The sequence below is a fragment of the Carettochelys insculpta genome, chromosome 4, assembly GCF_033958435.1.
Source record: "Carettochelys insculpta isolate YL-2023 chromosome 4, ASM3395843v1, whole genome shotgun sequence".
NCBI lineage: Eukaryota > Metazoa > Chordata > Testudines > Carettochelyidae > Carettochelys > Carettochelys insculpta.
In genome coordinates, this window is record NC_134140.1 from 8,633,082 (window position 1) to 8,653,707 (window position 20,626).

A 20,626-nucleotide genomic window follows, 5' to 3' on the forward strand; every position below is an offset into this window, starting at 1 on the left:
GGCTCTTTCTAAGATGGGGCTTACTTTTGAAAAAACCGCATCTACTCTGCTTTTCTTCTTTTGAAAGAATATGCAAATGAGTTGCCAGATATGTAAATCTGCACCTCATTTTCATTTTTGATTTCCCTTATTTGCATGCCTCTTTTGAAAGAGGAATGCAAGTGTAAACACAGCCATACATCCTATTTTGAAATACAGTCATTGGATGCACTATGGGTTATTTCAAAAAAGGCTCTGTTCCGTCTTAACAGCCCCTATTTCAAAGTAGGCACCATTCCTCATACAATGAGGTATACCTATTTCAAAAGAAGTCAACTGCTATTTCAAAGTAGCAGTTGCGTTGTGTATATGCTAGGATAGTTATTTTGAAATAACGGTCTTCATATATTTTGAAATATGTTGAAATATCTTTGCAGTCTAGACGTACCTGTAGGGATTTTCGTATCTATTACAGTCAGGTTGCTCTGGTGTCCTAGCCAAAGTCCCGTCTTGGTAATTACATCCTTTCTACCTAAAAATCCCTCTTTGGTTTCATTTGCACACATTATTCCTCCCTTCTTGATCTAATCTGTAATGTGACAGAGCTTTCTGTGTTCCACTCCACCTGGTAATGGTAACAGAGCCCCAAAGTCTAAGTGGTCCGGTCTAGCTGCTAGACTAAATTACTGCCTTCTTTTTACACCTTCCTGGGAAAATGTGACCCAGTTGAACAAATTCTAGCAAATGTGTCATTCTTATTTTACCAATACTGCTACTTTTTCTTTTCTTCTTTTATATGCTGGACACACATTAACACAGTCTGCAGCTACTGAATTATTTTATAGAAATTGTAATGTTACAGCAGGCTAAACAGTTCAACAAAGGGAAAATGTGTGCCCATTTTAAAGAAAAATAGGTTGCTAATGTTCCCTTGGGAACCAGCCATCAATCTAGCTTCCTGGATTCCTTACTGAAGTCGACATGGGAGGTGAAATTCTACTTAGAAACAGTTCTAGTACTTAGGAAGGAGGCAAGGTTCTTCACCCTCCATGGTTTATTTAAGATAGTTGATATGGACTAATCCTTTCAGTGCCCTTGTTTAACAATAACAGAGGGGGAGCTTGTTTAACAAGTGTGAGGGTTATACTGCAATAGCTACTTGCGGCTTTCGGCTGTGCTTCTTCCAGCATCTGAGCATGTAGGTGATAGGAGAGCAGACTTCTGTAATAATTCACCTTTTCTGGTAGGTTAGCTCCTGCTGCTGGTGTGGGGAAATACTGGAAATTCATTCTTACCTGTACTTAGGTGCTATAAAAAGGCACAGAATCATAGAATCATAGGGTTGGAAGAGCCCTCAGAAGGCCATCAGGTGCAACCCCCTGCTCGAAGCAGGACCAATCCAAACTAAATCATCCCAGCCAGGGCTTTGTAAAGGTGGGATTTAAAAGCCTCGAGAGATGGAGATTACACCACCTCCCTAGGTAACCTATTCCAGTGCTTCACCACCCTCCTGGTGAAATAGATTTTCCTAATCTCCAACCTAGATCTTTCCGATTGCAACTTGAGACCATTGTTCCTCATTCTGCCATCTGTCACCACTGAGAACAGCCTCTCTCCAGCCTCTTTGTAATCCCCCTTTACATAGCTGAAGGCTGATGTCAAATCCCTCCCTCACTCTTCTCTTCCATGGACTAAATAAGCTTAAATCTCTCAGCTTCTCCTCAAGTCAAGTGTTCCAGCCCCCTACTCATTTCTTTGCCCTCCACTGTACTCTCTTCAACACGTCCACATCCTTCTTCTAATGGGGGTCCCAGAACTGGACACAGTATTACAGATGTGGTCTGACCATTGTCAGATAACATCTGCCCTGGAGTTCAACCAGCATCTCTTCCTAGCTGCTCTGGCGGTCATGCTGCAATGCCCATATTTCCACAGTAAGGCCCCACTTCTATTGCTTCTGTATCTGCTCTCTTTTCATTCCTGCCATAGAACTAGCCCCTATATAAAAGGGGTGGCTAATCTGGATACTGACTTTCCCCTATGTTGAATTTAGCTGACTCAATCTATTTTTCTGCCTCTCTTTAAAAAGACAGTGTTGTTTTTTTATTGGATCAGCATAATCATACATGGATCAGCTGCTTACCAAGCAGGGGTGCTGCTTTTACACCTCTGTGTGCCTTACTAGAATCATAGAATCCTGGGGCTGGAAGAGACCTCAGGAGGTCATAGAATCCAGCCCCTGCCCAAAGCAGAACCAACCCCAACTAAATCCCAGGACTTTGTCAAGCTGTGACTTAAAAAAACCTCTAGGGATGGAGATTCCATCACCTCTCTAGGTAACGCATTTCTGTGCTTCACCACTCTCCCAGGCTGCATCTACACCAGCAAATACTTTCAAAACAAAACAAAACAAACAAACAAAAAGAAAACCAGGCCTTTTCCAAAAGAACCTGTGGGGTGTCTACACATACAATGCACTCTTTCAGTCTGAAGTCGAAAGAATGCAGCACTTTTTCCAGTAGCCCCTTTCCTCTCCCAGATGAGGAAGAGCCTTTTCCTTCTGGAAAAAACGTCTGTAGATGCCCCAGGGGCCCCTTTTTTGAAAGTGTAGTCCTCATGGCACCACACTTTTTGATCCCCGGCCTGTTCTTTTGAAAGAGCTGGGGCTGTAGGGATGCTCTCTACTGAAAGAGCTTTTTTGTGTGTGGACGCGTTCTTTCAAAAGATTTTTTGGAAGAGATCTTCTGGAAGAACTTCTTTTGAAAAATAGTGGTAGTGTAGACGTAGCCCTTGCAAAATAGTTTTCCCTTCCCATCACCCCCCACTAATGCTCTGATTGGCTAGAGTGCAGCATCCCATGTTCCCTCTGGACAGAGGGAGTAGTGGGAAGAAAATGCTGCAAGGGGACTTTCAAGGGATTTCCTCCTCCCTTGTTTGCTTTAATCACGAGTGACTTGGGCCATTGTTTGGTAGCTAGATAATTTACTGGATGGATTTATTTACAGTGACTTAGCCATCACTCTAGACATCTTGCAAGATAGTTATTGAATGGTGGTAAAGATTAGCCTTCCTTAATATAGCTGAATTAACATAGTTGTTTGGAACAGCAGATAGCCGCAATGCCAACATGCCTCCCATTCACTGCATGTGGCTGACGGGGCAGTGGGGTGTGGTGAGACAGGCGTGTGATGGCAGGAGTGGAGTCGACTCCCCTGGTCCTGGTGGGCTCCAGCCCTAGGACAGCTCGTTTGGCGTGAGTAATCTCACAGCGGGGTGTGTGTGTGCGTGCGTGCGACCCTTTACATTAGTTTTGGATACTGTGTGTGTCTGATCCCTTACATTAGTTTTGGGCACCACTGGCATATGGAATCTAAGGCTGTAGTGGACAACTTGCGGCCCATCACGCTCACAAGACATCTTGTTTGCCCATGTGCAGAGTTACCAGATTCAGGTGGTCTCCATCTGCATATTTTTTTTTCCTACCAGTATTATTAATGTGGCGCACTTGTAAAGCAAAAGCATATAAAGTGAGGGGCATGCTGATTGCACACCAGACTGACGGTGAGAGACGTGTGCTCCCTCTGTATCCAATCTAAGTGCTGCTATGGTTCCATCAGCACATCCCGCGAATTGCAGGTACCCAAGTGTAGTTAGCAAAAAATCCTAGCAGACTGTCTTGGTTACAACAGGAAGGGCTGGGCCAGGCACCAGTGGTGTAGGAGTCGAGAGGGATGATGGTGAAGGAGCTTGGGGGGTGGGGGGGCTGGGCTGAGGACTGGGGAAGAGAGGCAGGAAGGGGCTGGGCCAGAGTACAGTGGTGTGAAAGGCAGAGTGTGTGTATGTGTGGTGGGGGGCTGGGGGGGAATGGTGGCAGAAGGGCCTGGGAGAATTTGAGGGGGGGGGGGTGGCAGAACGGAAAGAAGGCAAGGTATAGGGGGCTGCTTCAGGGGGTGGGCCGGGTACCATGGGGCTGGGGGAGATAGTGGTGTGAGGCAGTGGGGGTTGGGGTGGGGGAGATGGTGGCGGGGCCCCGGGGGCTGGGTTGGGTACCATGGGGGTGGGGGAGATGGTGTGGGGCAGTGAGGGCTGGAACAGGGTATCATGGGGGTCAGGGAGATGGTGGTGTAGGGCCGTGGGGCTGGGCCCCGGGACTGGGGGACAACGGTGGGGCTGGATACCATGGGGCTGGGGGAGATAATGGTGTGGGGCAGTGGGAGTTGGGGTGGGAGAGATCATTGTAGGGCCTGGGGGGCTGGGCTGGGTACCATGGTGGTGGGGATGACGGTGATGTGGGGCTGTTGGCTGGGCTGGGTACCATGGGGGTGGCGGAGACGGTGGTGTGGGGCTGGGAGCTGGGCCGGGTACCATGGGGGTGGGGGAGACGGTGGTGGGGGGCTGGGAGCTGGGCCAGGTACCATGGGGGTGGGGGAGACGGTGGTGGGGGGCTGGGAGCTGGGCCGGGTACCGTGAGGGTGGGGGAGACGGTGGTGGGGGGCTGGGAGCTGGGCCGGGTACCGTGGGGGTGGGGGAGACGGTGGTGTGGGGCTAGGGGCTGGGCCGGGTACCGTGGGGGTGGGGGAGATGGTGGTGGGGGGCTGGGAGCTGGGCCGGGTACCGTGGGGATGGGCGAGACGGTGGTGGGGGGCTGGGGGCTGGGCCGGGTACCGTGGGGGTGGGGGAGACGGTGGTGGGGGGCTGGGAGCTGGGCCGGGTACCGTGGGGGTGGGGGAGACGGTGGTGTGGGGCTAGGGGCTGGGCCGGGTACCGTGGGGGTGGGGGAGACGGTGGTGGGGGGCTGGGAGCTGGGCCGGGTACCGTGGGGGTGGGGGAGACGGTGGTGTGGGGCTAGGGGCTGGGCCGGGTACCGTGGGGGTGGGGGAGACGGTGGTGGGGGGCTGGGAGCTGGGCCGGGTATCGTGGGGATGGGCGAGATGGTGGTGGGGGGCTGGGGGCTGGGCCGGGTACCGTGGGGGTGGGGGAGACGGTGGTGGGGGGCTGGGAGCTGGGCCGGGTACCATGGGGGTGGGCGAGACGGTGGTGGGGAGCTGGGAGCTGGGCCGGGTACCATGGGGGTGGGCGAGACGGTGGTGGGGAGCTGGGGAGACGGTGGTGGGGGGCTGGGGGTTGGGCCGGGTACCGTGGGGTGGGGGAGACGGTGGTGGGGGGCTGGGAGCTGGGCCGGGTACCGTGGGGTGGGGGAGACGGTGGTGAGGGGCTGGGGGTTGGGCCAGGTACCATGGGGGTGGGCGAGACGGTGGTGGGGGGCTGGGAGCTGGGCCGGGTACCGTGGCAGTGGGCGAGACGGTGGTGGGGGGCTGGGGGCTGGGCCGGGTACCGTGGGGGTGGGGGCTGGGCCGGGTATCTGTGGTGGGGAGCGGGGTGGGGGGCTGGAAGCCGGGCCTGACCTGCGGTCGGTCGGTCTGTCGGTCGGTGGGGGGGACGTGGCCACGGTCCCGGCGAGGCGGGGTCAGCCCGGTCCGTGCTCCAGGCCACGTCGCCCCCGACCCGACCCGAGCCGAGCCGCTGCGGGGCGTGTCCGCGCCGGGCTCCGGCCTGCAGCGCGGCGCGGCCTGTGTGTGGGCCGAGGCCGGCCCCGAGCGGGCGCTGGGCGCCCCGCGGGCTGCGGGCCAGGCGGGGCGGGCGCAGGGCCCGAGGCGGAGCCGGGGCGGGCCGAGCTGAGCCGAGCCGGGCGGAGAGGGGAGGGGAGGAGGCTGCGGAACAGGCCGCCGCTGGTTGTCGCCGCTCAGTGCAGCAGCCGGGCGAGCAGCGAGCGGCCGAGCCGAGCCGAGCCGAACAGGCTGCAGGAGCCCTTCGCCGCCGGCCCCCGCAGAGCCAGGTACGGCCCGGCCCAGTCCCCGCCTCGGGCCCCCTCCTCTGCCGGACCCCTCGGACCGCAGGGCCCGCGGCTGTGCTTGGGCGGTGGGTTGTGGGGAGCCGTTCTGTACCCCCTCCCCGTCTCCCCTAACGGGCCACAGCCTCTGCCCCCCGCCTCCCCTTGTGGGCATGGGAGTTGGGAGAGCGCCGTCCCCTCACCCCCCAGGCTCCCCCGAGGACCGCAGCCTCTTCCCCTGCCCTGCCTGGAAGGGGGCATTGGGGTGCGCCGTCCTGTAACCCCTTCTCCCCTGCAGGTTTCTCCCCTCGCCCCCTTTGCCCCCCGAGAGCGGTGCACGCGCCCTCCCCGCTGGGCACTCGTGTTCTGTCGCAGGTTCAGCTGCCCCAGGATTTGGGGGGGCGGGGGGGGGAGCAGGTTTCTCCCCGGGGAGTTTTACATGGAGCAGTTCGTGTGGATGGGTGACTAGGTAGCAAGTGTGATTTAAAAGCAGGATGAGGCTATACAAGACAAAGCCCTGAGCACTGGGACTGTCCTCATTTTATAAGGACATTAGGTCTCTATAGATGATTACTCCCCTGCTTTGCCCCCACTTTTCAGAATCCTGCTTTGGTGTGTTGGTTTCAGACTCTTCTTGTGTGGGAGTCACACTCCTGCCATGCAGCGGCTGTGGAGTTAGCGTTCATGCAGGCTCCTTTCTTGACCTCTTTATGCTCTTCTGTTGTGGATGTTGCGAATTGATGGATGGAAAAGCAGTGAGTCCTGAAACAAAGCCGGTTCTTTTCCCCCTGTGACGTTACAACACAGGGTTTCAACACTGAGTACAGCTGAATCTCACTGCAGTTTGAGATGTGCTCCACTTGACTAATCCCCAGTGCACATAGGCTCCAAAACATAGAGCATATAACAACAGTATGTATGTGTATTTTTGGTTGGTGTATGTTTTGCTGTGTAGAATTAGTGAGAAATCTGTGGATTATCCAGTCTAGCTCAAGGCCAGACTTACAAAATTGTCTTGGAAATTTACAAGGCACCTTCCAAAATTTCCCACTCTTCTCTGCTTAACCTTGATAATATTAAGGAAACAGCTAATTATAGTCTGACTCATTCACTTTTGAAAACGAATTGCTCCAGGCAAGTAGAATTGTTCAGGGTGAGAGTAAAGTACTTACTAATGGCTTCAACCTTATCTTTAAGTCATAAAGTAGTTGTGTGTGCTTGGTGATATATGTGTGTCAGTATATTTACATAAAAGAGTTTCCTGGTAGTAACATGACAATAAAACTTCAATAATAAATCTCATCAAAAACTTCAAGATGATTTATGTAAATTATGAACCGCAAATGTTTTAAGTGTGCATTAGGTGTTTCTTGTTTGTACATGGGGATAGTAGTGCCATATGTGGCTTTGGCACTAGTTTGTGATCTCACATACATAAGTAATTGAATTCATACTGGGTTTACTTCTGATTTAGACTGGTGTTACTGAAATCAGAATTTAGCTCCAAAGCCATAGTATTATAACACAGAGAGTCATAATCAAAACAAAAAGCAGTCAAGTAGCACTTTAAAGACTAGCAAAATAGTTTATTAGGTGAGCTTTCATGGGACAGACCCACTTCTTCAGAACTGCAGTACTGGGTCACACCAAAGGTTCATCTAGCTGAATATTTAGTCTTCTGACAGTGGCCAGTGCCAGGTGCTTCAGAGGAAATGAACAGAATAGGTAGTTACCCTGTCCTTCATTCCCAGTGTGTGGCAAACAGAGGATAGGGGCACCATCCATGCCCATTCTGGCTAATCGCCATTGATGGACCTATCCTCCATGAATTTGTCTAGTTCTTTTTTGAACCTTGATAGTCTTGGCTGTCACAAAATCCTCTGGCAAAAAGTGTCACAGGTTGACTGTGCATTGTGTGAATAGATACTTCCTTTTCATTGTTTAAAATCTGCTGCCTATTAATTTCATTTGCTGACCCCATTTTTTGTGTTGTGAGAGGGGTAAATAGCACTCCCTTATCTACTTTCTCAACAACAGTCATCATTTTATAGACCTCTATCATATTGCCCCTTTGCTGTCTCTTTTCCAACCTGGAAAGTGCCAGTCGTATTAATCTGTCCTCATACAAAAATAGTTCCATATTTCTAACAATGTTTCCTCTAATCTTTCCCATCTGTTTGTGTTTTTTTTCCATCCCTGTGCAGAATAATTTTTATGTGCACCAAGGCATGTGTGAATGTGTACAATCAGAAATAAAAAAACAACCTTTGGGCACTGCTAATGAGCTGGGTGGCATTTTTATTTCTCTTGAGTGGCTGCTCAAGTGCACAATATACAGGGAGCACTGATTACTAATCATTTTTGTTGGCCTTTTCTGATTTTTTGCCTGGTTACACTATCTAGGACAGCCACATCTGCATGCAGTAGTCAAGACGTGAGCATACAAGAGGTTTGTATAGAGGCAATATGACATTTTCTGATCTATCCATTTCCTAATGATTCCCAACATTCTGTTTGGTATTTTGACTGCTGCTACCCATTCAGTGGATGTTTTCAGAGGACTATCCACAGAGATGCCAAGATCTTTTTTTAAGTGGTAACAGCTAATTTAGACCCCATCATTTTATATGTATAGTTGGATTATGTTTTCCAATGTGCATCACTTTGCATTTATCAAATTAAATTTCATCTGACGTTTTGTCAAGTATCACGGGGGTAGCCGTGTTAGTCTGGATCTGGATCTGCAAAAGCAACGAGGGGTCCTGTGGCACCTTATGGACTAACAGAAATGTATGAGCATAAGCTTTCATGGGCAACCTTCATTGACTTGCATCTGACGAAGTGGGTCTTTGCCTCGTTGCTTTTGCTGATGTGACATTTCGTTGCCCAGTCACCCAGTTTTGAGTGATCCTTTTGAAGCTCATGCAGCTTGTATGGATTTCACTTTTGACACTTATCTTTTAATTTTTGTTTAACTTAACCTCCTTTTTGTGCAGTTTTCCTTTTTGAAATTAAATGCTACAGTGTTGTGTTGCTGTGGCATTTTCCCTGTCTCAGGGATGTTCAGTTTAATTATACTATGGCCACTATTACCATCCATCTATATTTAGTCCTTGGACCAGATCCTGTGCTCCACTTAGTCATCGTAACATACCTTATATTAGCATTTTATCCGTTTTATCACTCTGGGCCAGGTACGTGCCTGTTGCTCTAAGAACAACATGTGGGCCATAACTCTGTGCTGATTGGGCCGCAGGTTACTGGCTACAAAAGTTTTGTATTAATATCAGTGTTTTCAGAGTTGTGGTGACATCATGAGACTAAAGCTAAAGTAGTGTCCACAGAAACATCTTAATAAAGAGTGTGTGCATTTTTATATATAATCTATATCTATCTGTAAGTAAAAATAGCCTACCTCCAAATCCACTTTGTAATCTGACCAAGGGAAGGTTGATGCTTAGTGTTATTGTCTTCTTGTATATGATACGATTACACACACGTTAAAATTCATTTTGCATATGTATGTATGGAATTACACATACCCACTCATAGCATCTGGCATAAGGACCAGGTTGAGGCCAAAATTCTGTCCTTAACTCACCCTGTTGATGCATGCTTTTCTTAATATACAAGATCTAGTATTCTGTCCTTGGTGTAACAGGCTGGTTGAGTTAAGGACATGGTGTCAGCTAGAGTCATCCCAGGGTATTTCATAAGAACTGTGTGTGTTTTGGGTCTCTAGCAAACTCAGTTTATTGACAGACGGATAATACCTAGTATTTATATAGCCCCTTTCCTTCTGTGTTAACCAAACATTCATTAATTCCTTGCAGAATACCTTAGGAGGTGGTGAAGAGTTGACCCCATTTTATACTTGGGGACATTGAGAAATGGAGTTGGGTGTGCTCAAGGCTTCTGAAGGAGTCAGGTTTATAAATGGAGATTAGAGACCTCCTTCAGTCATTACACCACCGGGCCATGCCTCTTTCTTGACAACGGTCCCATGTTTCCAGATCTGGACAGGCCTGTCACTGTAAACTTGTATTTTAGCTCTAATTTTAAAAATTATCCGTAGTGCTGATTGGTGGCAAAGCTCTGTAATGCATTAAAATTACAATACCACTGCAGTGCAGCCACCTGCAGTGGAGGACAGCAGTTAGCTTGCACATACTGTAATGTCTTTGGGGTGTGGAAACCGTGGATTAACTAGATTGAAAAGTGCTTTGGGATCTCTGCTGTCACATTTAGCAGGGCAGAACACTGCTTATTAGGGATTATTTTCAGGACCCTCTGTTTTAAATTACATGATTAGACCTAATTTATCCACCTCAGTCTGAACCAGTCTTAGCATTTTGGGTTGGCCTTGGAGACAGCTTTGTGTGAGTTCCTGCTCCTAAAATGTAGGAAAGGGATGGTCTAGGAAGGTTGGAGAAGGCTAGCAGGGAAACTTTGAGCTTGGGACTTTAACTTTGATAAAGTGCTTAAGAAAATAGCAGTGTAGTTGCAGTGGTTCAGGCAGCAGGATGGGGTAACTGCCTGCGAAAGTACATAGGGTCTCAGCCCATGTTGCTGCCTGCACTGTAGCAACGGCTTTCATTTTAGCTTGATCAAGCTAGTGCGCATACGTCGACTTGAGCTGTAAGATGCTCCTTTGGCTCAAATGTAGACATACTCTTTGACATATGCAACTGTCTCATTCTATACTGATAGTGTAACAGCAACGAAGGGTCCTGTGACACCTTATAGACTAACAGAGAAGTTTTGAGCATGAGCTTTCGTGAGCACAGACTCACTTCATCAGATTTGTGGGTTTTGGTAAGCATGAGATGCAGTTTGGCTTGTGAGATAAGAACATTGACTAGATACCCCTGATAAAACGATCACAAGCAAAACAGTGAATGTCAACTTTAAAGGGTTATCTTCTGGTTTCGTCACTGAGCTGAATGGGATGGTGCGCTGCTCTTGAGAGCCACTGTTTAAAGTGTTTTGCAGATCTCAGGAAGACAACACGGTTTATAATTTCAAGGTTGTCTCCAAAACCCTGAAGAGGAGAAATGTACGCTTATATTCTGAAGCACTGCTTCGCGGGAAGAAAGATTTTCAGCCACACAACTGAGGCATACCAAGGACCTTGGTGATAGAATGGTGGTGGGCAACCTGGGCCTGCATGTGGCCCATCACGATTTTATGTGCAGCCTGCTCATGCCACCACACCTCTGTTCCCTTCCCCTGTGCTTCTTGCATGCTGGGGGCCCTGCACCTACCTACTCATTTCGCTGCTCCTTCCTAGCATTTCCTGAGCACTGTGAATCAGCTGATTCCTGCTGTTCAAACTCTGGATCGAAGGGAGGGAGAGGAGTGGGGGTGGGATGTGAATCAGGTGATTCCCAGCACGCTGGAAATGCTGGGAGAGGTGGAGGAGAAGGGGTGGGGCACACTCAGTGGAGAGTGCGGGGAGGAGGCCAAGTCGGGGTATGAGAGAGAGGCCAGAGCCTGCAGTGGAGGGGAGGGTTGAGCACCTCCTGGCAAAATGAGAAGTGACACACATTTAAAGTATAACAAAACAGCAGTCATGTAGCACTTTAAAGACTAACACAATAATTTATTAGGTGGATGAGCTTTCATGGGGCAGACTCACTTCTTCAGATCACAGCTTTACCAGAACAGACTCAGTATACAAAGCACAGAGGTCCATAAATTGTTATCAAGGTTGGCAAATCAAAAGAGCAGAGGGATGGGGCTGGGGCAAATGAATATCCAGAAACCAGTGACTCCAAGATAAGCCTGAAAAAGGCAACAACAGAACATAACTTGTCACTACCTACAGCCCCCAACTCAAACCTCTGCAATGCATCATTGAGGACCTACAGCCTATTCTAAATCAGGATGCCACACTCCAGAAAGCCCTAGGTGACTGGCCTGTTCTTTCCAATACACAACCTCCCAATCTCATGAAGATTCTCACTAGCAACCACAGGCTGTGCCACAATAATGCTTGTCCTGGAACTTTTCCTTGCAACAAGCCGCGTTGCCAACTTTGTTCACATATCTGTTTTGGAGATACCATCACTGGACCTAACCACGTTAATTACAGAATCGTGGGCACATTCTCTGTTCCTCAACTAAGATCATACATGCCGCCATGTGTCAGCAATGCCCACACACCATGTACATAGGACAGACTGCAAGCATTCTTCAACAAAGAATGAATGGACATAAAGCAGACATCAAACAATTCCAAATACACGAACCTGTCAGCCAGCACTTTAATGGAGTGGGCCATTCTGTTAAAGATCTGAGAGTTTGTGTTCTACTGAAAAGGGATTTTAACAACCATCTACAGAGGGAATGCTCAGAATTAACATTCATATTCAAATTTGACACATTAACACGTGGTTTGAACAGGGACAGCAATTATCTGACCCATTATAAAGACACTTTTACATACTTTCATGTTTTATCTAACTCTTAACTCCTCCCCCGCATCCCTCTGCTCTTCTGATTTGCCCGCCTTGATAACAATTTATCTGATGTGCCATTCTTGATAACAGTTTCTCTGATTTGCCAACCTTGATAACAACTTTTGGACCTCTGTGCCTTATATATTGAGTTTGCTCTGGCAAGGCTGTGATCTGAAGAAGTGAGTCTGTCCCACGAAAGCTCATCACCTAATAAATTATTTTGTTAGTCTTTAAAGTGCTACATGACTGCTTTTTTGTTTGGATAGAATACAGACTAACATGGCTATCTCTCTGTCACATTTAAAGTAAGGGCACATGTAAGGGTCATGCTGATTGGATTGCAAATAACATTGTCAGAGCCATGCACCCCCTCTGCTTCTTCATATGACTTTTGCCTGCAATTTAATTTACTCTTAATAATAGATCACTTTGTGTTGAAAAGGCAGGATAAAGAAGGAGAATCAAGTACAATGTATTTAATCTCAGGGAAGGTCTACACGACAAAAGAAATTCAACCTAAGATATGCAACTTCAGCAACGAGAATTTTGTAGCTGGAATCAATGTACCTTAAGTTGAATTTGCGGTGCAGCCCCCCTGCAGGACATTGACGGAAAATAATCTCCCATCAATTTCCCTTACTACTTGCAACAGTGAGGAATACCGCCATTGCCGGGGATGCCCTGAGGGTTCGATTTAGAGCATCCCTACTAGACCCATTAACCGGAACCTCAGAAGTTCAACCTCTCTTTAGGTAAGTAGAGATATGCCCTTATTTTGGGGTTATGGTTAGTGCACGTACCTGACTTCAGTCTTTCAACCATTGAGATGGAAGGCCGTTCATGTAACCCACTCGCTAGCCTTGGTTGCAAATCACGGTTATCAACCTTTCTGTCTTCAAAGATAGTTTCCACATCACCCTTTTAAGATAAATATCTCCATTTTGCAGGTAAGGTGGAGAGGGTCAGGCTGCATAGAAAATCAGTAATACGTCTGGAATTAGAATTTATGGGCCAAATACTCAGCTATTCCAAGTAACTACAGCTGCATTGACTTCAAAAGAGCTACACCCACTAGGAGGATTTGGCCTCACGAGTTCATAGTTTGACTGTGTTAAATTTCTGATCACAGTTTTTTCATTTTAAAGTGAACTATCGAGTTTGTTGACATACTGTACCAATTTCTTGTACATCCACCTTTTGTTTTCAAAATGAAGAGGGTAAAGGGGTGTTTAAAGAGGTAATAACTGAAACAGAAAAAAATAGTCTTGTGCTCACAGTTATAATTGCAGCACTGAGAAACAGTGTGAGATCTCTTCCACAGAACCGATAATTGTTATGTTCATGGTTCATTATTTTGTTGTGTAATGACAGATTTGTTTAAAATGTTTCTCCGTAATTAGCTAAATTTAATTCACTAAAGTATATTATTGGACTCTTTAGAATTACATGTTTTCATGCCACGAAGAAAAGAATAGGTTTTATTTTTAGGTTTGTTTCAGTGCCTTAGTGAAATAAACATATGGTTCACTAATGCAAGAATAGTCAGTTGCAGCTGACTTGTAGCTGAGGTGTCAAGAGAATGACTTACGCTATCCCAATCCAGCTATCCTGTACCTAGGGATTACTACTTCGCCGTTTATACGAAATTGGGGTCTGTGATATAGATGTGGCGTACGGCAGCCTAACTATGCCAGCATAACCTTCTAGTGTAGACAGTCTATGCCATCATGTTGAATTCTAACAGCATAGAACCACCACCCTGGGCACCAACTTCCTCATTTTCCTGGAGTGCTCATCCCCTGCTCCACCCCAGGCCCTGCCCCAACTTCACCTCTGCCCAGAATTCCCCACCCCACTTCTAGCCTCTGTGTGTCACCTCTTCCTTTCCCCTGTCTCTTCCTGCACCTGTTCCTCCCTCCCCCGACCAGCTTTTCCACTACTCTGATGAACAGCTGATCTGCAGTGCCTGGGGGGTTTGGGGAGGAGGCAAAAGTGCTGATATGCAGGGCTGCCAGGGAGCAGTAGACACTGATGAGGTGGGGAAAAAGATGGTGCTGATCTGCACCCAGAGTCGATGCCTGTGTCACCCCCCTGAATGACATCAGCAGAGTGTCATAGAAGTTGTATGTCTTTGTGCCTCTTGTCATTTCTACTTTCTATGGCTTTTCAAAAAGCGTTTGTCGAAGTGGCTCATAAGAGACAATTAAGAAAGCTAAGTAATGGAGTGAGAGGCAAAGTACCATCCCAGAGAAGAACCAGGTTATGGCAGAACAGAAATGATCACTAAATGGCAGAATGTTAATAAGATGCCCCAGGTGCTACTTGGACAAATCTGCCATATATTTGAGACAATTGCTCTGTGAGTCTGTGTGTCTGTCTGTGCAAAAACTCCTAAATGGTAAGAGTGAGGACCACCAAATTTAGTATCCAGCTTCCTCTTCTCATAACTTAAAGCGAGGTCAGGGTTTGGTCGTGCCAGAAAAATGGGATGTTCCTAGAATGAGATTGCTTTGCTTAAAGCCATATCAAAAAGATACAGAATCACAAGGCAAGTAAAAGAGGCTGGCTGCGGGCGTTCCACCAGCTCTCTATTCGCCAGGCACGCTTTAAGGAGGGCGTGTGTGTGTGTGAATCTCTCACCCCCCAGTTCATAGGGAAACACTGCTGGCTGTTGCTCTTTGTCAGGGAGCGAGAGGAAAGTGTAGTTTGCTGCATTCCTCACTCAGTGCGGGGCGCTGGAGGCAAATGAACCTGGACCTGCCCCACCTGGGGGATGTGCACCGCTGCCCTGGCTCTCTCTGCTGGAGCTGTAGTAGCCATGGACTTCCAGCTGGTCCCAAGCTGCTGCGGTGAGAGAGGGGTGTGGGGTAGTCCTCTCTTCCCAGGGCAGGCTGCATACTGAATGCGAAGCCCACCCCAGAGCGATGATTTAAATGAAGAAAAACCAAAAATTAATTAAGGACTCGAGCAACAGTGATCTGGATGAAAAAGATCATAATAAGCTGTACCTCTAGCACCTGCTTGGAGGGTGGATTGAACACTGCTCCTGTTCTGGAGTCCAAATAGCCCTCTAGCTGTGCTTCTCAAGGCATTGGGCCCCTTGAAGGAGAGAATTTAAAGCAGTCCAAACAAAAAAATCAGTAGACTTCCTTCAGCCACCAAAAGCAGAGCTCTGTGCTTTTGGGAAGTCAAAGAGGGAGGAAACCAGAAAAGTACTAGCCCTTCTGCTTTCAGAGGAAACCTGTCTGTGCAAGACTTTCAAGCCATCTCCTCTGTCAGCCACACCTTGTGAGTTGCTGTCCTGCTGTTTCAGAATGCTACCTGCTTGGAGCAGGAATCCTCCCTTTTAAGGACCTGCCTATCTCCAGGCTTGACAAGCTTCACAGGTGATCTGCTTGGTTTGACTGTGCCCAGAACTGCTATTGACTCCTCTCCTGACTAGATGGGGGTCTGCTTAATTCCAACAACAAGTAGCGATATAAGGGAAAATTCGCACATGGTGCGAAATTATTTGGTTTACAAAAGGCGCAGGGAAACTTCAGATGTTGCTTACAAAGCTAGATCAACAAGCTGCATGTCAGCAGATGAAATTCAGTGTTGACAAATGCAATGTAATACACATGAAAGAGGCCAGACGGAATTACTCCTATGTCTTACTAGGTTCGAAACTACTGTTAACCACTCAGGACAAAGATACATTTATCATTGCAAATAGCTCACTGTAGAACCTCTGCTGTGTACATGACAGTCAAGAAAGCAACCCAAATGGTGTTCTGCTTCAGGCATAGCATTGAAAATACAATGTTGTTGTAGCTTTGTTGGTGCCAGGATGTTAGCCCAGATCTATGCTACAAAATTACTTCGGTATAACTATGTCAGTAGGAGTTCTGGATTATTGAGTAGTGTTGTTATACCCGCCATCTATGCCAGTGCTATGTTGGCAGGAAAATTTCTCCACTGTCACAACTACTGCTTCCTGTGGAGGTGGAATTATTAATCTGATGGGGGAAATTTCTTCCACTGGATTAGCATAGGGGAGTCCAATATTTTTTGTCAGGGTGCAAATTTCTTGGTCAGCGTCTAGACTATAGAGAAACATTTTTCACACTGCAAGTACCCCTGTTCAACAAATGCACACACTGCTGTTTAATATACCTAGGGCCTATTGCTTACAGTTTTAGTGCATTAAATGAAAAATGTAACCAAACCACTGTGTAACCTAAAAATAACCTCCAAGAAAGATGTAATAAAGGACACCTGAGACTTTGGATAAAATACATTGGTGAAATGTCAAATAGATGCAAATATTAGTGTTGGAATACTTTCAGACAGCTGTTTTCCATTTTGAATGTGTTTAGTCAAATAAAATTATTGTAGGCATATATGTATATATAGAGATAGATAAACATGTTCAGAACTTTCAAGACTTTTGTGGTTTCTTTAGTATAAGTATCAGAATTTGAAAGAATAAAAACACTTGGTATGCGTGAACTTTTTATCTTTTATGATTCAAGTCTTTCCGATATAAAATACACACCCACCTATATGTGTGTAGTTCAATTGTTGTGCCTTTTAATAATTATAGAGGGGTAGTCATGCAGCCTATTTCAGTAAAAACGATGAGGAGTCCTGTGGCACCTTAAACACTACCACATTTATTCGTGTAAGAGCTTCCATGGGCTGGAGCCCACTTGGTCAGATGCATGAAGTGGAAACTTGTTTGGCAGGGGTATATCCGCATGTGCAAACAGGGGGAGCCCTGCATTACTATGCATAGGACCAGTGCTACTGAGGCCAATTCAGTCAGGGTGGATGTGGCCCACTCCCAACAGTTGATGAGGTGAGAATACCAAAAGGGGGAAATTAATTTTTTTGTAGGGAGTTCACCACTCCCAGTCTCTAGTTTGCATATGAATTCCAGCTCTGAAGTTTCACCCTGCAGTTTCTTTTTGAAGTATTTTTGCTGAAGCACAGCAACTTTCAAGTCTGTTATAAATGCCACCAACTGCACACCACACAATAGAAACACTAATCCAGGAACCAGTCCCTGCAACAAGCCCCATTGCCAACTCTGTCCACATGTCTATACTAGTGACACCAACATAGGACCTAAGCACATCAGTGATGCCATCAGGGGCTCATTCACCTGCACATCCCCTTTTTTTTCTTTGGTGGTCACTTGATAATGAGTAGGACGTCTTCATATCACCCTCCTATTTGTGAGTCCATTGATGGCTGATCAGCCCGATTCTGGAGCTGCAGGTCTAATCATAAAAGGGGCAGGTGTTTGTAGCTGTTGGAGAGGCGTGGGGCAATTTATGATGCTCCTCCTCTTCTTGTCTGCACTGTGGCAGGACCTTTTGAATTGCACCACCTCCTCATGGATTACCGTTCCCCTCTGGGGATGGTCTTGCACAAGGTTCTCCCAAGGGTCGACACCGATGTAGCACTTTTTCATGTGTGCCTTCAGCATGTCCTTACATTGAATCCGCTAGCCCCCAACACTCCTCTCTCCTTCCTCCAACTTGGAAAACAGAATCTGTTTTGGGACGTGCTGCTCAGGCATCCAAAGCACGTGACCAGTCCAACAAAGCTGTTGATGAATGATAATGGGTTTAATGCTGATCATGTTCAGCTCTTCTGGGTCTCTAGTGTTTGTGCACCTGTCCTCCCAAGAGACATTTACAATTCCTCTGAGGCAGCATTGATGATATTGTTCAGGTGTCTTCAAATGCTGGTCATATGTTATCCAGATTTCACATGGGTATAGTAGCAGTGGAACAACCACTGCATGGTATACAAGGAGCTTTGTCTTTGGATAGATGTCCCGGTTCTTGTAGACCCTAAGTCTCAGCATGGGCGAAAGCAGAGCTTTCATGGCTCAGATGATGATGGATTTCTGCATCAATGTTGACTTTAGTGGAAATATGACTTCCAAGGTATGGGAAGTGCTCCACATTTTCCAGGAGTTCTCCATTGGCTTCAATAGAAGGCCCATGAGATTGTTCTGTTGGCGAGGGTTGGTGAAGCACCTTGGTTTTTTTCATGTTCAGTGTGATGCCGAGATTCTCATATGCGTCAGCAAAGGCATTTAAGAGTGTCCGAATGGCTGAGGGAGAAAGAGCAGCGACTATATGGTCATCCGTGTACTGGAGCTCTATGATCAAGGTTGTGGAGGTTTTGCTTTTAGCCGTCAGTCTCCTGAGATTGAAAAAGCTTCCCATTCATTCTGTAGACCAGGGTTGTGCAAAGTGGGAGGTGTGGCCCTTTGGGGGGGAGCGCCATTTTCTAAGGAGGGGGTGGCGCAGCATGATTGGCTCTTCCTTTGCAGCTTCTGGTGTGTTGCCAGCCCTCTCTGCCTTCCCTGCTGCCAGGCTGAGGCAGCTGGTTCCCGCAGAGAGGGCTAGGCTGGCTGGGGAGGTGGGTGAGTTGTCCTGACACTTGGGCTGTCCACATGGCACCGTAGCTAGTCTGGCCTTGCAGTGCTTCCCCCACTCCCCTGGGAGGAACTGCCTCTGGCCCAGTGGTTGAATCCCTGGTCCAGAGTGTGCCTCCACCCGCCCAGCCGAGCAGCCTGCCTGCCCTGCACTGGGTGGAGAGAGAGGGTCACAGAGGCCCTGAGACCAGTGACAGGGGCAGCCAGCAACTTCCTAGCTTGATGGGGGTACCCTCTTGGGGTCCCTCCCCCGAGCACCTTCCCCCTTTGGGGCACCCTCTGGATCCTCCCAGCACCCCTTACTGAGCATCCATTCCCTTTCGGAGCACCTCCCTCCCCTGCATCCCTTCCTGTGGTCCCATTTGCAGGGCCAAAAAGGGAGGGGTGTAACCTAAAAAGCTTGCTCGCCCCTGCTATAGACAATTTTCACACCATCTGGAAGCTTGCCATCAATGAGGTGAAGGGTCATGGCAAAGAAGATGCAGAAGAGTGACGGAGCAATAAAGCAGCCTTGTTTGACTCTCATTTTGACCCCCAAGGGGTGATATGTGCCATCACGTGTCGGCAATGCCCCTCTGCCATGTATACTGGACAGACCAGATTATCCTATGCAAAAGAATAAATGAATGCAAATCAGACGTTAAGAATGGCAGAATTCCAAAACCAGTGGGAGAGCATTTCTACCTCTCTGAACACTCTGTAAAAGACTTGTTACATTAAACAGTTACAACCCATGCCTGATGTGGACTGCACCCCGCAGGAAATCCTTTTGGAGCCTGCTCTTGTGTCCTTTAAATGACCCCATCACCTAGTCTTGCCAGGTTCACTATTAGACCCAAGCTTCCTACTCAAAGCAGCACCAGACCTGACCATACAAACAGATGCAAAATCTGCAGACATATCTCACCTGTTGCTGTGACCGGTATCCCCACAACACACCTTCTATGATCCATAGGTCCAACAACACCTTAAAAAGATGAGCTCGGAAGTCTAAATTCAAAACTTTGGTAGACCATAAAAATCATGAACTGAATAGAGACACTGGATTTATAAATAGTGGAAACCTCCACAGCTGCATTAGATAGGAAAGAATTTGGAAGGGATGTTCAACACTTGTCCTTCAAACTCAAAGTACAAACTTTGATTACTATCCTTTAAATCAGCTTCGATACCCAATGATTGGAAGACAGCTAATATAACACCAATATTTAAAAAGGGCTCTAAAGGAGACCCTAGCAATTACAGACCAGTAAGTCTAATGTCAGTACCGGGCAAATTAGTAGAAACAATAGTAAAGAATAAAATTGTCAGACACGTAGAGGAACATGATTTGTTGAGCAAAAGTCAACATGGTTTCTGTAAAGGGAAGTCGTGTCTTACTAATCTATTAGGCTACGTCTACACGTGTAGCCAACATCGAAATAGCTTATTTCGATGTTGCGACATCGAAATAGTCTATTTCGATGAATAATGTCTACACGTCCTCCAGGGCCAGCAACGTCGATGTTCAACTTCGACGTTGCTCAGCCCAACATCGAAATAGGCGCAGCGAGGGAACGTCTACACGTCAAAGTAGCACACATCAAAATAGGGATGCCAGGCACAGCTGCAGACAGGGTCACAGGGCGGACTCAACAGCCAGCCGCTCCCTTAAAGGGCCCCTCCCAGACACAGTTGCACTAAACAACACAAGATACACAGAGCTGACAACTGGTTGCAGACCCTGTGCCTGCAGCATAGATCCCCAGCTGCCGCAGAAGCAGCCAGAAGCCCTGGGCTAAGGGCTGCTGCCCACGGTGACCATAGAGCCCCGCAGGGGCTGGAGAGAGAGCATCTCTCAACCCCCCAGCTGATGGCCGCCATGGAGGACCCAGCAATTTCGACGTTGCGGGACGCGGATCGTCTACACGGTCCCTACTT

General features: G+C 47.7%; 1 protein-coding gene and 1 long non-coding RNA gene across 2 annotated transcripts in view; one reads left to right on the forward strand and one right to left on the reverse strand.

Moving 5' to 3' along the window:
* LOC142011933 (uncharacterized) overlaps window positions 1-5,558 on the reverse strand; it is a 55,711-nt gene extending 50,153 nt beyond the window's left edge. The window contains exon 1 of the long non-coding RNA XR_012645218.1: window positions 5,385-5,558. This is a non-coding gene — a long non-coding RNA (uncharacterized LOC142011933). The remainder of the gene's footprint in view (window positions 1-5,384) is intronic.
* A 133-nt stretch (window positions 5,559-5,691) lies between these two features.
* The window catches only part of SMOX (spermine oxidase), a 103,041-nt gene continuing 88,106 nt past the window's right edge, over window positions 5,692-20,626 (forward strand). The window contains exon 1 of the mRNA XM_074992253.1: window positions 5,692-5,815. The gene's annotated coding sequence lies outside the window, so the exon portion shown is untranslated. The remainder of the gene's footprint in view (window positions 5,816-20,626) is intronic.